The sequence below is a fragment of the Gorilla gorilla genome, chromosome Y (assembly GCF_029281585.2).
Source record: "Gorilla gorilla gorilla isolate KB3781 chromosome Y, NHGRI_mGorGor1-v2.1_pri, whole genome shotgun sequence".
Classification (NCBI taxonomy): domain Eukaryota; kingdom Metazoa; phylum Chordata; class Mammalia; order Primates; family Hominidae; genus Gorilla; species Gorilla gorilla.
This window is the reverse complement of record NC_073248.2, coordinates 23,437,808-23,454,253: the sequence shown is the minus strand read 5'-3', so window position 1 is coordinate 23,454,253 and position 16,446 is coordinate 23,437,808.

Sequence of the window (16,446 nt, the reverse complement as noted above, 5' to 3'; positions counted from 1 at the left end):
AGAAGAATCCTCAGTAACTTCTTTGGGTTGCGTGTATTCAACTCACAGAGTTGAACCATCCTTGAGACAGAGCAGATCTGAAACTCTCTTTTTGTGGAATTTGCAAGTGGAGATCTCATGCGCTTTGGGGCCAATGGCAGAAAAGGAAATATCTTCCTTTAAAAACTAGAGAGCATCATTCTCAGAAACCACCGCATTGTGATGTGTGCGTTCCACTCACAGCGTTTAACCTTTCTTTTCATAGAGCAGTTTGGAAACACTCTGTAACGTCTGCATGTGGATAATTGGATTTCTTTGAGGATTTCGTTGGAAACGGGATTTCTTCTTCTAATGCTACACAGAAGAATTCTCAGTAACTTCTTTGAGCTGCGTGTATTCAACTCACAGAGTTGAACCATCCTTTACAGAGAGCAGATTGGAAACACTCTTTTTATCGAATTTGCAAGTGGAGATTTCAAGCGCTTTTCGGCCACAGGTAGAAAAGGAAATATCTTCTTATATAAACTAGAGAGAATCATTCTCAGAAACCACTTTGGGATGTGTGCGTTCCACTCACAGAGTTTAACCTTTGTTTTCATAGGGCAGTTTGGAAACACTCTGTTAGTAACGTCTGCAAGTGGATAATTGGACCTCCTTGAGGATTTCGTTGTAAACGGGATTTCTTCATCTAATGCTAGACAGAATAATTCTCAGTAACTGCTTTGGGTTGCGTGTATGCAACTCACAGAGTTGAACCTTCTTTGAGACAGAACAGATTTGAAACACTCTTTTTGTGGAATTTACAAGTGGAGATTTCAAGCGCTTTGATGTGAAAGTTAGAAAAGGAAATGTCTTCCTATAAAATCTCCAGAGAATCATTCTGAGAAACCACGTTTTGATGTGTGCATTCCACCCATAGAGTTTAACCTTTCTTTCATGGAGCAGTTTGGAAACACTCTGTTTGTAAATTCTGCAAGTGGATACTTGGACGTCTTTGAGGATTTCGTTGGAAACGTGTTTTCTTCATCTAGTGCTAGACAGAAGAATCCGCACCAACTTCTTTGGGTTGCGTGTGTTCAGCTCACAGAGTTGAACCTTCCTTTAGAGAGAGCAGATTTGAAACACTCTTTTTGTGGAATTTGCAAGTGGAGATTTCAAGCACATTGGGGCGAATTGTATAAAAGGAAATATCTTCGTATATAAATTAGAGAGAATCATTCTCAGAAACCACTTTGTGATGTGTGTGTTCCACTCACAGCGTTAAACCTTTCTGTTCGTAGAGCAGTTTGGAAACACTCTGTTTGTAACGTCTGCAAGTGGATAATTGGAGCTCTTTGAGGATTTCGTTGGAAACGGGATTTCTTCATCTAATGCTAGACAGAAGAATTCTCAGTAACTTCTTTGAGTTGCGTGTATTCAACTCATTAGAGTTGAATCTTCTTTTAGACAGAACAGATTTGAAACACTCTTTTTATCGAATTTACAAGTGGAGATTTCAAGCGCTTTTCGGCCACAGGGAGGAAAGGAAATATCTTCGTATAAAAACTACAGAGAATCATTTTCAGAAACCACGTTGTGATGTGTGCATTCCACTCACAGAGTTTAACCTTTCTTTTTCATAGAGCAGTTTGGGAACACTCTGTTTGCAACATCTGCAAGTGGATATTTGGACCTCTTTGAGGATTTCGTTGGAAACGGGATTTCTTCATCTAATGCCCGGCAGAAGAATCCTCAGTAACTACGTTGGGTTGAGTGTGTTCAACTCACACAGTTGAATCTTCTTTTACACAGAACAGATTTGAAACCCTCTTTTTGTGGAATTTACAAGTGGAGATTTCAAGCGGTTTGTTGTCAACGGTAGAAAACGAAATATCTTACAATAAAAATTCCAGAGAATCATTCTCAGAAACCACGTTGTGATGTGTGCGTTCCACTCACAGAGTTTAACCTTTCTTTCATGGAGCAGTTTGGAAACATTCTGTTTGTAACTTCTGCAAGTGGATACTTGGACCTCTTGAGGATTTCGTTGGAAACGGGATTTCTTCATCTAATGCTAGACAGAAGAATTCTCAGTAACTTCCCTGGGTTGCGTGTACTCAACTCACAGAGTTGAACCTTCCTTTAGACGGAGAAGATTGGAAACACCCTTTTTGCGGGAATTGCAAGTGGAGATTTCAAGGAATTTGGAGCCAATGGAAGAAAAGGAAATATCTTCGTATGAAAACTACAGAGAATCATTTTCAGAAACCACCTTGTGATGCGTGCGTACCACTCACAGAGTTTAACCTTTCTTTCCATAGAGCGGTGTGGAAACACTCTGTTTGTAACGTCTGGATGTGGATATTTGGACCTCTTTGAGGGTTTCGTTGGAAACGGGATTTCTTCATCTAATGCTACAGAGAAGAATTCTCAGTGACTTCTTTGAGTTGCGTGTATTCAACTCACAGAGTTGAATCTTCTTTTAGACAGAACAGATCTGAAACACTCTTTTGATCGTATTTACAAGTGGAGATTTCAAGCGCTTTTCGACCACAGGTAGAAAAGGAAACATCTTCGTATAAAAAATACAGAGAATCATTTTCAGAAACCATCTTGTGATGTGTGCGTTCCACTCACAGAGTTTAACTTTTCTTTTCATAGAGCAGTTTGGAAACACTCTCTTTGTAACATCTGCAAGTGGATATTTGGACCTCTTTGAGGATTTCATTGGAAACGGGATTTCTACATCTAATGCTAGACAGAGGAATCCTCAGTAAATACTTTGGGTTGCGTTTACTCAACTCACAGAGTTGAACCTTCTTTTAGACAGAACAGAATTGAAACACTCTTTTTGTGGATTTACAAGTGGAGATGTCAAGCTCTTTGTTGTCAAAGGTGGAAAAGGAAATATCATCCTTTAAAAACCCCAGAGAATCATTCTCAGAACCCACGTTGTGATGTGTGTGTTCCACTCACAGAGTTTAACCTTTCTTTCATGGACCAGTTTGGAAACACTCTGTTTGTAAAGCCTGCAAGTGGATATTTGGACCTCTTGATGATTTCGTTGGAAACGGGATTTCTTCATCTAATGCTAGACAGAAGAATCCTCAGTAACTTCTTTGGGTTGCGTGTATTCAACTCACAGAGTTGAACCATCCTTGAGACAGAGCAGATCTGAAACTCTCTTTTTGTGGAATTTGCAAGTGGAGATCTCATGCGCTTTGGGGCCAATGGCAGAAAAGGAAATATCTTCCTTTAAAAACTAGAGAGCATCATTCTCAGAAACCACCGCATTGTGATGTGTGCGTTCCACTCACAGCGTTTAACCTTTCTTTTCATAGAGCAGTTTGGAAACACTCTGTAACGTCTGCATGTGGATAATTGGATTTCTTTGAGGATTTCGTTGGAAACGGGATTTCTTCTTCTAATGCTACACAGAAGAATTCTCAGTAACTTCTTTGAGCTGCGTGTATTCAACTCACAGAGTTGAACCATCCTTTACAGAGAGCAGATTGGAAACACTCTTTTTATCGAATTTGCAAGTGGAGATTTCAAGCGCTTTTCGGCCACAGGTAGAAAAGGAAATATCTTCTTATATAAACTAGAGAGAATCATTCTCAGAAACCACTTTGGGATGTGTGCGTTCCACTCACAGAGTTTAACCTTTGTTTTCATAGGGCAGTTTGGAAACACTCTGTTAGTAACGTCTGCAAGTGGATAATTGGACCTCCTTGAGGATTTCGTTGTAAACGGGATTTCTTCATCTAATGCTAGACAGAATAATTCTCAGTAACTGCTTTGGGTTGCGTGTATGCAACTCACAGAGTTGAACCTTCTTTGAGACAGAACAGATTTGAAACACTCTTTTTGTGGAATTTACAAGTGGAGATTTCAAGCGCTTTGATGTGAAAGTTAGAAAAGGAAATGTCTTCCTATAAAATCTCCAGAGAATCATTCTGAGAAACCACGTTTTGATGTGTGCATTCCACCCATAGAGTTTAACCTTTCTTTCATGGAGCAGTTTGGAAACACTCTGTTTGTAAATTCTGCAAGTGGATACTTGGACGTCTTTGAGGATTTCGTTGGAAACGTGTTTTCTTCATCTAGTGCTAGACAGAAGAATCCGCACCAACTTCTTTGGGTTGCGTGTGTTCAGCTCACAGAGTTGAACCTTCCTTTAGAGAGAGCAGATTTGAAACACTCTTTTTGTGGAATTTGCAAGTGGAGATTTCAAGCACATTGGGGCGAATTGTATAAAAGGAAATATCTTCGTATATAAATTAGAGAGAATCATTCTCAGAAACCACTTTGTGATGTGTGTGTTCCACTCACAGCGTTAAACCTTTCTGTTCGTAGAGCAGTTTGGAAACACTCTGTTTGTAACGTCTGCAAGTGGATAATTGGAGCTCTTTGAGGATTTCGTTGGAAACGGGATTTCTTCATCTAATGCTAGACAGAAGAATTCTCAGTAACTTCTTTGAGTTGCGTGTATTCAACTCATTAGAGTTGAATCTTCTTTTAGACAGAACAGATTTGAAACACTCTTTTTATCGAATTTACAAGTGGAGATTTCAAGCGCTTTTCGGCCACAGGGAGGAAAGGAAATATCTTCGTATAAAAACTACAGAGAATCATTTTCAGAAACCACGTTGTGATGTGTGCATTCCACTCACAGAGTTTAACCTTTCTTTTTCATAGAGCAGTTTGGGAACACTCTGTTTGCAACATCTGCAAGTGGATATTTGGACCTCTTTGAGGATTTCGTTGGAAACGGGATTTCTTCATCTAATGCCCGGCAGAAGAATCCTCAGTAACTACGTTGGGTTGAGTGTGTTCAACTCACACAGTTGAATCTTCTTTTACACAGAACAGATTTGAAACCCTCTTTTTGTGGAATTTACAAGTGGAGATTTCAAGCGGTTTGTTGTCAACGGTAGAAAACGAAATATCTTACAATAAAAATTCCAGAGAATCATTCTCAGAAACCACGTTGTGATGTGTGCGTTCCACTCACAGAGTTTAACCTTTCTTTCATGGAGCAGTTTGGAAACATTCTGTTTGTAACTTCTGCAAGTGGATACTTGGACCTCTTGAGGATTTCGTTGGAAACGGGATTTCTTCATCTAATGCTAGACAGAAGAATTCTCAGTAACTTCCCTGGGTTGCGTGTACTCAACTCACAGAGTTGAACCTTCCTTTAGACGGAGAAGATTGGAAACACCCTTTTTGCGGGAATTGCAAGTGGAGATTTCAAGGAATTTGGAGCCAATGGAAGAAAAGGAAATATCTTCGTATGAAAACTACAGAGAATCATTTTCAGAAACCACCTTGTGATGCGTGCGTACCACTCACAGAGTTTAACCTTTCTTTCCATAGAGCGGTGTGGAAACACTCTGTTTGTAACGTCTGGATGTGGATATTTGGACCTCTTTGAGGGTTTCGTTGGAAACGGGATTTCTTCATCTAATGCTACAGAGAAGAATTCTCAGTGACTTCTTTGAGTTGCGTGTATTCAACTCACAGAGTTGAATCTTCTTTTAGACAGAACAGATCTGAAACACTCTTTTGATCGTATTTACAAGTGGAGATTTCAAGCGCTTTTCGACCACAGGTAGAAAAGGAAACATCTTCGTATAAAAAATACAGAGAATCATTTTCAGAAACCATCTTGTGATGTGTGCGTTCCACTCACAGAGTTTAACTTTTCTTTTCATAGAGCAGTTTGGAAACACTCTCTTTGTAACATCTGCAAGTGGATATTTGGACCTCTTTGAGGATTTCATTGGAAACGGGATTTCTACATCTAATGCTAGACAGAGGAATCCTCAGTAAATACTTTGGGTTGCGTTTATTCAACTCACAGAGTTGAACCTTCTTTTAGACAGAACAGAATTGAAACACTCTTTTTGTGGATTTACAAGTGGAGATGTCAAGCTCTTTGTTGTCAAAGGTGGAAAAGGAAATATCATCCTTTAAAAAACCCAGAGAATCATTCTCAGAACCCACGTTGTGATGTGTGCGTTCCACTCACAGAGTTTAACCTTTCTTTCATGGAGCAGTTTGGAAACACTCTGTTTGTAAAGCCTGCAAGTGGATATTTGGACCTCTTGAGGATTTCGTTGGAAACGGGATTTCTTCATCTAATGCTAGACAGAAGAATCCTCAGTAACTTCTTTGGGTTGCGTGTATTCAACTCACAGAGTTGAACCATCCTTGAGACAGAGCAGATCTGAAACTCTCTTTTTGTGGAATTTGCAAGTGGAGATCTCATGCGCTTTGGGGCCAATGGCAGAAAAGGAAATATCTTCCTTTAAAAACTAGAGAGCATCATTCTCAGAAACCACCGCATTGTGATGTGTGCGTTCCACTCACAGCGTTTAACCTTTCTTTTCATAGAGCAGTTTGGAAACACTCTGTAACGTCTGCATGTGGATAATTGGATTTCTTTGAGGATTTCGTTGGAAACGGGATTTCTTCTTCTAATGCTACACAGAAGAATTCTCAGTAACTTCTTTGAGCTGCGTGTATTCAACTCACAGAGTTGAACCATCCTTTACAGAGAGCAGATTGGAAACACTCTTTTTATCGAATTTGCAAGTGGAGATTTCAAGCGCTTTTCGGCCACAGGTAGAAAAGGAAATATCTTCTTATATAAACTAGAGAGAATCATTCTCAGAAACCACTTTGGGATGTGTGCGTTCCACTCACAGAGTTTAACCTTTGTTTTCATAGGGCAGTTTGGAAACACTCTGTTAGTAACGTCTGCAAGTGGATAATTGGACCTCCTTGAGGATTTCGTTGTAAACGGGATTTCTTCATCTAATGCTAGACAGAATAATTCTCAGTAACTGCTTTGGGTTGCGTGTATGCAACTCACAGAGTTGAACCTTCTTTGAGACAGAACAGATTTGAAACACTCTTTTTGTGGAATTTACAAGTGGAGATTTCAAGCGCTTTGATGTGAAAGTTAGAAAAGGAAATGTCTTCCTATAAAATCTCCAGAGAATCATTCTGAGAAACCACGTTTTGATGTGTGCATTCCACCCATAGAGTTTAACCTTTCTTTCATGGAGCAGTTTGGAAACACTCTGCTTGTAAATTCTGCAAGTGGATACTTGGACGTCTTTGAGGATTTCGTTGGAAACGTGTTTTCTTCATCTAGTGCTAGACAGAAGAATCCGCACCAACTTCTTTGGGTTGCGTGTGTTCAGCTCACAGAGTTGAACCTTCCTTTAGAGAGAGCAGATTTGAAACACTCTTTTTGTGGAATTTGCAAGTGGAGATTTCAAGCACATTGGGGCGAATTGTATAAAAGGAAATATCTTCGTATATAAATTAGACAGAATCATTCTCAGAAACCACTTTGTGATGTGTGTGTTCCACTCACAGCGTTTAACCTTTCTGTTCGTAGAGCAGTTTGGAAACACTCTGTTTGTAACGTCTGCAAGTGGATAATTGGAGCTCTTTGAGGATTTCGTTGGAAACGGGATTTCTTCATCTAATGCTAGACAGAAGAATTCTCAGTAACTTCTTTGAGTTGCGTGTATTCAACTCATTAGAGTTGAATCTTCTTTTAGACAGAACAGATTTGAAACACTCTTTTTATCGAATTTACAAGTGGAGATTTCAAGCGCTTTTCGGCCACAGGGAGGAAAGGAAATATCTTCGTATAAAAACTACAGAGAATCATTTTCAGAAACCACGTTGTGATGTGTGCATTCCACTCACAGAGTTTAACCTTTCTTTTTCATAGAGCAGTTTGGGAACACTCTGTTTGCAACATCTGCAAGTGGATATTTGGACCTCTTTGAGGATTTCGTTGGAAACGGGATTTCTTCATCTAATGCCCGGCAGAAGAATCCTCAGTAACTACGTTGGGTTGAGTGTGTTCAACTCACACAGTTGAATCTTCTTTTACACAGAACAGATTTGAAACCCACTTTTTGTGGAATTTACAAGTGGAGATTTCAAGCGGTTTGTTGTCAACGGTAGAAAACGAAATATCTTACAATAAAAATTCCAGAGAATCATTCTCAGAAACCACGTTGTGATGTGTGCGTTCCACTCACAGAGTTTAACCTTTCTTTCATGGAGCAGTTTGGAAACATTCTGTTTGTAACTTCTGCAAGTGGATACTTGGACCTCTTGAGGATTTCGTTGGAAACGGGATTTCTTCATCTAATGCTAGACAGAAGAATTCTCAGTAACTTCCCTGGGTTGCGTGTACTCAACTCACAGAGTTGAACCTTCCTTTAGACGGAGAAGATTGGAAACACCCTTTTTGCGGGAATTGCAAGTGGAGATTTCAAGGAATTTGGAGCCAATGGAAGAAAAGGAAATATCTTCGTATGAAAACTACAGAGAATCATTTTCAGAAACCACCTTGTGATGCGTGCGTACCACTCACAGAGTTTAACCTTTCCTTCCATAGAGCGGTGTGGAAACACTCTGTTTGTAACGTCTGGATGTGGATATTTGGACCTCTTTGAGGGTTTCGTTGGAAATGGGATTTCTTCATCTAATGCTACAGAGAAGAATTCTCAGTGACTTCTTTGAGTTGCGTGTATTCAACTCACAGAGTTGAATCTTCTTTTAGACAGAACAGATCTGAAACACTCTTTTGATCGTATTTACAAGTGGAGATTTCAAGCGCTTTTCGACCACAGGTAGAAAAGGAAACATCTTCGTATAAAAAATACAGAGAATCATTTTCAGAAACCATCTTGTGATGTGTGCGTTCCACTCACAGAGTTTAACTTTTCTTTTCATAGAGCAGTTTGGAAACACTCTGTTTGTAACATCTGCAAGTGGATATTTGGACCTCTTTGAGGATTTCATTGGAAACGGGATTTCTACATCTAATGCTAGACAGAGGAATCCTCAGTAAATACTTTGGGTTGCGTTTATTCAACTCACAGAGTTGAACCTTCTTTTAGACAGAACAGAATTGAAACACTCTTTTTGTGGATTTACAAGTGGAGATGTCAAGCTCTTTGTTGTCAAAGGTGGAAAAGGAAATATCATCCTTTAAAAACCCCAGAGAATCATTCTCAGAACCCACGTTGTGATGTGTGCGTTCCACTCACAGAGTTTAACCTTTCTTTCATGGAGCAGTTTGGAAACACTCTGTTTGTAAAGTCTGGAAGTGGATATTTGGACCTCTTGAGGATTTCGTTGGAAACGGGATTTCTTCATCTAATGCTAGACAGAAGAATCCTCAGTAACTTCTTTGGGTTGCGTGTATTCAACTCACAGAGTTGAACCATCCTTGAGACAGAGCAGATCTGAAACTCTCTTTTTGTGGAATTTGCAAGTGGGGATCTCATGCGCTTTGGGGCCAATGGCAGAAAAGGAAATATCTTCCTTTAAAAACTAGAGAGAATCATTCTCAGAAACCACCGCATTGTGATGTGTGCGTTCCACTCACAGCGTTTAACCTTTCTTTTCATAGAGCAGTTTGGAAACACTCTGTAACGTCTGCATGTGGATAATTGGATTTCTTTGAGGATTTCGTTGGAAACGGGATTTATTCTTCTAATGCTACACAGAAGAATTCTCAGTAACTTCTTTGAGCTGCGTGTATTCAACTCACAGAGTTGAACCATCCTTTACAGAGAGCAGATTGGAAACACTCTTTTTATCGAATTTGCAAGTGGAGATTTCAAGCGCTTTTCGGCCACAGGTAGAAAAGGAAATATCTTCTTATATAAACTAGAGAGAATCATTCTCAGAAACCACTTTGGGATGTGTGCGTTCCACTCACAGAGTTTAACCTTTGTTTTCATAGGGCAGTTTGGAAACACTCTGTTAGTAACGTCTGCAAGTGGATAATTGGACCTCCTTGAGGATTTCGTTGTAAACGGGATTTCTTCATCTAATGCTAGACAGAATAATTCTCAGTAACTGCTTTGGGTTGCGTGTATGCAACTCACAGAGTTGAACCTTCTTTGAGACAGAACAGATTTGAAACACTCTTTTTGTGGAATTTACAAGTGGAGATTTCAAGTGCTTTGATGTGAAAGTTAGAAAAGGAAATGTCTTCCTATAAAATCTCCAGAGAATCATTCTGAGAAACCACGTTTTGATGTGTGCATTCCACCCATAGAGTTTAACCTTTCTTTCATGGAGCAGTTTGGAAACACTCTGTTTGTAAATTCTGCAAGTGGATACTTGGACGTCTTTGAGGATTTCGTTGGAAACGTGTTTTCTTCATCTAGTGCTAGACAGAAGAATCCGCACCAACTTCTTTGGGTTGCGTGTGTTCAGCTCACAGAGTTGAACCTTCCTTTAGAGAGAGCAGATTTGAAACACTCTTTTTGTGGAATTTGCAAGTGGAGATTTCAAGCACATTGGGGCGAATTGTATAAAAGGAAATATCTTCGTATATAAATTAGAGAGAATCATTCTCAGAAACCACTTTGTGATGTGTGTGTTCCACTCACAGCGTTTAACCTTTCTGTTCGTAGAGCAGTTTGGAAACACTCTGTTTGTAACGTCTGCAAGTGGATAATTGGAGCTCTTTGAGGATTTCGTTGGAAACGGGATTTCTTCATCTAATGCTAGACAGAAGAATTCTCAGTAACTTCTTTGAGTTGCGTGTATTCAACTCATTAGAGTTGAATCTTCTTTTAGACAGAACAGATTTGAAACACTCTTTTTATCGAATTTACAAGTGGAGATTTCAAGCGCTTTTCGGCCACAGGGAGGAAAGGAAATATCTTCGTATAAAAACTACAGAGAATCATTTTCATAAACCACGTTGTGATGTGTGCATTCCACTCACAGAGTTTAACCTTTCTTTTTCATAGAGCAGTTTGGGAACACTCTGTTTGCAACATCTGCAAGTGGATATTTGGACCTCTTTGAGGATTTCGTTGGAAACGGGATTTCTTCATCTAATGCCCGGCAGAAGAATCCTCAGTAACTACGTTGGGTTGAGTGTGTTCAACTCACACAGTTGAATCTTCTTTTACACAGAACAGATTTGAAACCCTCTTTTTGTGGAATTTACAAGTGGAGATTTCAAGCGGTTTGTTGTCAAAGGTAGAAAACGAAATATCTTACAATAAAAATTCCAGAGAATCATTCTCAGAAACCACGTTGTGATGTGTGCGTTCCACTCACAGAGTTTAACCTTTCTTTCATGGAGCAGTTTGGAAACATTCTGTTTGTAACTTCTGCAAGTGGATACTTGGACCTCTTGAGGATTTCGTTGGAAACGGGATTTCTTCATCTAATGCTAGACAGAAGAATTCTCAGTAACTTCCCTGGGTTGCGTGTACTCAACTCACAGAGTTGAACCTTCCTTTCGACGGAGAAGATTGGAAACACCCTTTTTGCGGGAATTGCAAGTGGAGATTTCAAGGAATTTGGAGCCAATGGAAGAAAAGGAAATATCTTCGTATGAAAACTACAGAGAATCATTTTCAGAAACCACCTTGTGATGCGTGCGTACCACTCACAGAGTTTAACCTTTCTTTCCATAGAGCAGTGTGGAAACACTCTGTTTGTAACGTCTGGATGTGGATATTTGGACCTCTTTGAGGGTTTCGTTGGAAACGGGATTTCTTCATCTAATGCTACAGAGAAGAATTCTCAGTGACTTCTTTGAGTTGCGTGTATTCAACTCACAGAGTTGAATCTTCTTTTAGACAGAACAGATCTGAAACACTCTTTTGATCGTATTTACAAGTGGAGATTTCAAGCGCTTTTCGACCACAGGTAGAAAAGGAAACATCTTCGTGTAAAAAATACAGAGAATCATTTTCAGAAACCATCTTGTGATGTGTGCGTTCCACTCACAGAGTTTAACTTTTCTTTTCATAGAGCAGTTTGGAAACACTCTCTTTGTAACATCTGCAAGTGGATATTTGGACCTCTTTGAGGATTTCATTGGAAACGGGATTTCTACATCTAATGCTAGACAGAGGAATCCTCAGTAAATACTTTGGGTTGCGTTTATTCAACTCACAGAGTTGAACCTTCTTTTAGACAGAACAGAATTGAAACACTCTTTTTGTGGATTTACAAGTGGAGATGTCAAGCTCTTTGTTGTCAAAGGTGGAAAAGGAAATATCATCCTTTAAAAACCCCAGAGAATCATTCTCAGAACCCACGTTGTGATGTGTGCGTTCCACTCACAGAGTTTAACCTTTCTTTCATGGAGCAGTTTGGAAACACTCTGTTTGTAAAGTCTGCAAGTGGATATTTGGACCTCTTGAGGATTTCGTTGGAAACGGGATTTCTTCATCTAATGCTAGACAGAAGAATCCTCAGTAACTTCTTTGGGTTGCGTGTATTCAACTCACAGAGTTGAACCATCCTTGAGACAGAGCAGATCTGAAACTCTCTTTTTGTGGAATTTGCAAGTGGAGATCTCATGCGCTTTGGGGCCAATGGCAGAAAAGGAAATATCTTCCTTTAAAAACTAGAGAGAATCATTCTCAGAAACCACCGCATTGTGATGTGTGTGTTCCACTCACAGCGTTTAACCTTTCTTTTCATAGAGCAGTTTGGAAACACTCTGTAACGTCTGCATGTGGATAATTGGATTTCTTTGAGGATTTCGTTGGAAACGGGATTTCTTCTTCTAATGCTACACAGAAGAATTCTCAGTAACTTCTTTGAGCTGCGTGTATTCAACTCACAGAGTTGAACCATCCTTTACAGAGAGCAGATTGGAAACACTCTTTTTATCGAATTTGCAAGTGGAGATTTCAAGCGCTTTTCGGCCACAGGTAGAAAAGGAAATATCTTCTTATATAAACTAGAGAGAATCATTCTCAGAAACCACTTTGGGATGTGTGCGTTCCACTCACAGAGTTTAACCTTTCTTTTCATAGGGCAGTTTGGAAACACTCTGTTAGTAACGTCTGCAAGTGGATAATTGGACCTCCTTGAGGATTTCGTTGTAAACGGGATTTCTTCATCTAATGCTAGACAGAATAATTCTCAGTAACTGCTTTGGGTTGGGTGTATGCAACTCACAGAGTTGAACCTTCTTTGAGACAGAACAGATTTGAAACACTCTTTTTGTGGAATTTACAAGTGGAGATTTCAAGCGCTTTGATGTGAAAGTTAGAAAAGGAAATGTCTTCCTATAAAATCTCCAGAGAATCATTCTGAGAAACCACGTTTTGATGTGTGCATTCCACCCATAGAGTTTAACCTTTCTTTCATGGAGCAGTTTGGAAACACTCTGTTTGTAAATTCTGCAAGTGGATACTTGGACGTCTTTGAGGATTTCGTTGGAAACGTGTTTTCTTCATCTAGTGCTAGACAGAAGAATCCGCACCAACTTCTTTTGGTTGCGTGTGTTCAGCTCACAGAGTTGAACCTTCCTTTAGAGAGAGCAGATTTGAAACACTCTTTTTGTGGAATTTGCAAGTGGAGATTTCAAGCACATTGGGGCGAATTGTATAAAAGGAAATATCTTCGTATATAAATTAGAGAGAATCATTCTCAGAAACCACTTTGTGATGTGTGTGTTCCACTCACAGCGTTTAACCTTTCTGTTCGTAGAGCAGTTTGGAAACACTCTGTTTGTAACGTCTGCAAGTGGATAATTGGAGCTCTTTGAGGATTTCGTTGGAAACGGGATTTCTTCATCTAATGCTAGACAGAAGAATTCTCAGTAACTTCTTTGAGTTGCGTGTATTCAACTCATTAGAGTTGAATCTTCTTTTAGACAGAACAGATTTGAAACACTCTTTTTATCGAATTTACAAGTGGAGATTTCAAGCGCTTTTCGGCCACAGGGAGGAAAGGAAATATCTTCGTATAAAAACTACAGAGAATCATTTTCAGAAACCACGTTGTGATGTGTGCATTCCACTCACAGAGTTTAACCTTTCTTTTTCATAGAGCAGTTTGGGAACACTCTGTTTGCAACATCTGCAAGTGGATATTTGGACCTCTTTGAGGATTTCGTTGGAAACGGGATTTCTTCATCTAATGCCCGGCAGAAGAATCCTCAGTAACTACGTTGGGTTGAGTGTGTTCAACTCACACAGTTGAATCTTCTTTTAGACAGAACAGATTTGAAACCCTCTTTTTGTGGAATTTACAAGTGGAGATTTCAAGCGGTTTGTTGTCAAAGGTAGAAAACGAAATATCTTACAATAAAAATTCCAGAGAATCATTCTCAGAAACCACGTTGTGATGTGTGCGTTCCACTCACAGAGTTTAACCTTTCTTTCATGGAGCAGTTTGGAAACATTCTGTTTGTAACTTCTGCAAGTGGATACTTGGACCTCTTGAGGATTTCGTTGGAAACGGGATTTCTTCATCTAATGCTAGACAGAAGAATTCTCAGTAACTTCCCTGGGTTGCGTGTACTCAACTCACAGAGTTGAACCTTCCTTTAGACGGAGAAGATTGGAAACACCCTTTTTGCGGTAATTGCAAGTGGAGATTTCAAGGAATTTGGAGCCAATGGAAGAAAAGGAAATATCTTCGTATGAAAACTACAGAGAATCATTTTCAGAAACCACCTTGTGATGCGGCGTACCACTCACAGAGTTTAACCTTTCTTTCCATAGAGCAGTGTGGAAACACTCTGTTTGTAACGTCTGGATGTGGATATTTGGACCTCTTTGAGGGTTTCGTTGGAAACGGGATTTCTTCATCTAATGCTACAGAGAAGAATTCTCAGTGACTTCTTTGAGTTGCGTGTATTCAACTCACAGAGTTGAATCTTCTTTTAGACAGAACAGATCTGAAACACTCTTTTGATCGTATTTACAAGTGGAGATTTCAAGCGCTTTTCGACCACAGGTAGAAAAGGAAACATCTTCGTGTAAAAAATACAGAGAATCATTTTCAGAAACCATCTTGTGATGTGTGCGTTCCACTCACAGAGTTTAACTTTTCTTTTCATAGAGCAGTTTGGAAACACTCTCTTTGTAACATCTGCAAGTGGATATTTGGACCTCTTTGAGGATTTCGTTGGAAACGGGATTTCTTCATCTAATGCTAGACAGAAGAATTCTCAGTAACTTCTTTGAGTTGCGTGTATTCAACTCATTAGAGTTGAATCTTCTTTTAGACAGAACAGATTTGAAACCCTCTTTTTGTGGAATTTACAAGTGGAGATTTCAAGCGGTTTGTTGTCAAAGGTAGAAAACGAAATATCTTACAATAAAAATTCCAGAGAATCATTCTCAGAAACCACGTTGTGATGTGTGCGTTCCACTCACAGAGTTTAACCTTTCTTTCATGGAGCAGTTTGGAAACATTCTGTTTGTAACTTCTGCAAGTGGATACTTGGACCTCTTGAGGATTTCGTTGGAAACGGGATTTCTTCATCTAATGCTAGACAGAAGAATTCTCAGTAACTTCCCTGGGTTGCGTGTACTCAACTCACAGAGTTGAACCTTCCTTTAGACGGAGAAGATTGGAAACACCCTTTTTGCGGTAATTGCAAGTGGAGATTTCAAGGAATTTGGAGCCAATGGAAGAAAAGGAAATATCTTCGTATGAAAACTACAGAGAATCATTTTCAGAAACCACCTTGTGATGCGGCGTACCACTCACAGAGTTTAACCTTTCTTTCCATAGAGCAGTGTGGAAACACTCTGTTTGTAACGTCTGGATGTGGATATTTGGACCTCTTTGAGGGTTTCGTTGGAAACGGGATTTCTTCATCTAATGCTACAGAGAAGAATTCTCAGTGACTTCTTTGAGTTGCGTGTATTCAACTCACAGAGTTGAATCTTCTTTTAGACAGAACAGATCTGAAACACTCTTTTGATCGTATTTACAAGTGGAGATTTCAAGCGCTTTTCGACCACAGGTAGAAAAGGAAACATCTTCGTGTAAAAAATACAGAGAATCATTTTCAGAAACCATCTTGTGATGTGTGCGTTCCACTCACAGAGTTTAACTTTTCTTTTCATAGAGCAGTTTGGAAACACTCTCTTTGTAACATCTGCAAGTGGATATTTGGACCTCTTTGAGGATTTCATTGGAAACGGGATTTCTACATCTAATGCTAGACAGAGGAATCCTCAGTAAATACTTTGGGTTGCGTTTATTCAACTCACAGAGTTGAACCTTCTTTTAGACAGAACAGAATTGAAACACTCTTTTTGTGGATTTACAAGTGGAGATGTCAAGCTCTTTGTTGTCAAAGGTGGAAAAGGAAATATCATCCTTTAAAAACCCCAGAGAATCATTCTCAGAACCCACGTTGTGATGTGTGCGTTCCACTCACATAGTTTAACCTTTCTTTCATGGAGCAGTTTGGAAACACTCTGTTTGTAAAGTCTGCAAGTGGATATTTGGACCTCTTGAGGATTTCGTTGGAAACGGGATTTCTTCATCTAATGCTAGACAGAAGAATCCTCAGTAACTTCTTTGGGTTGCGTGTATTCAACTCACAGAGTTGAACCATCCTTGAGACAGAGCAGATCTGAAACTCTCTTTTTGTGGAATTTGCAAGTGGAGATCTCATGCGCTTTGGGGCCAATGGCAGAAAAGGAAATATCT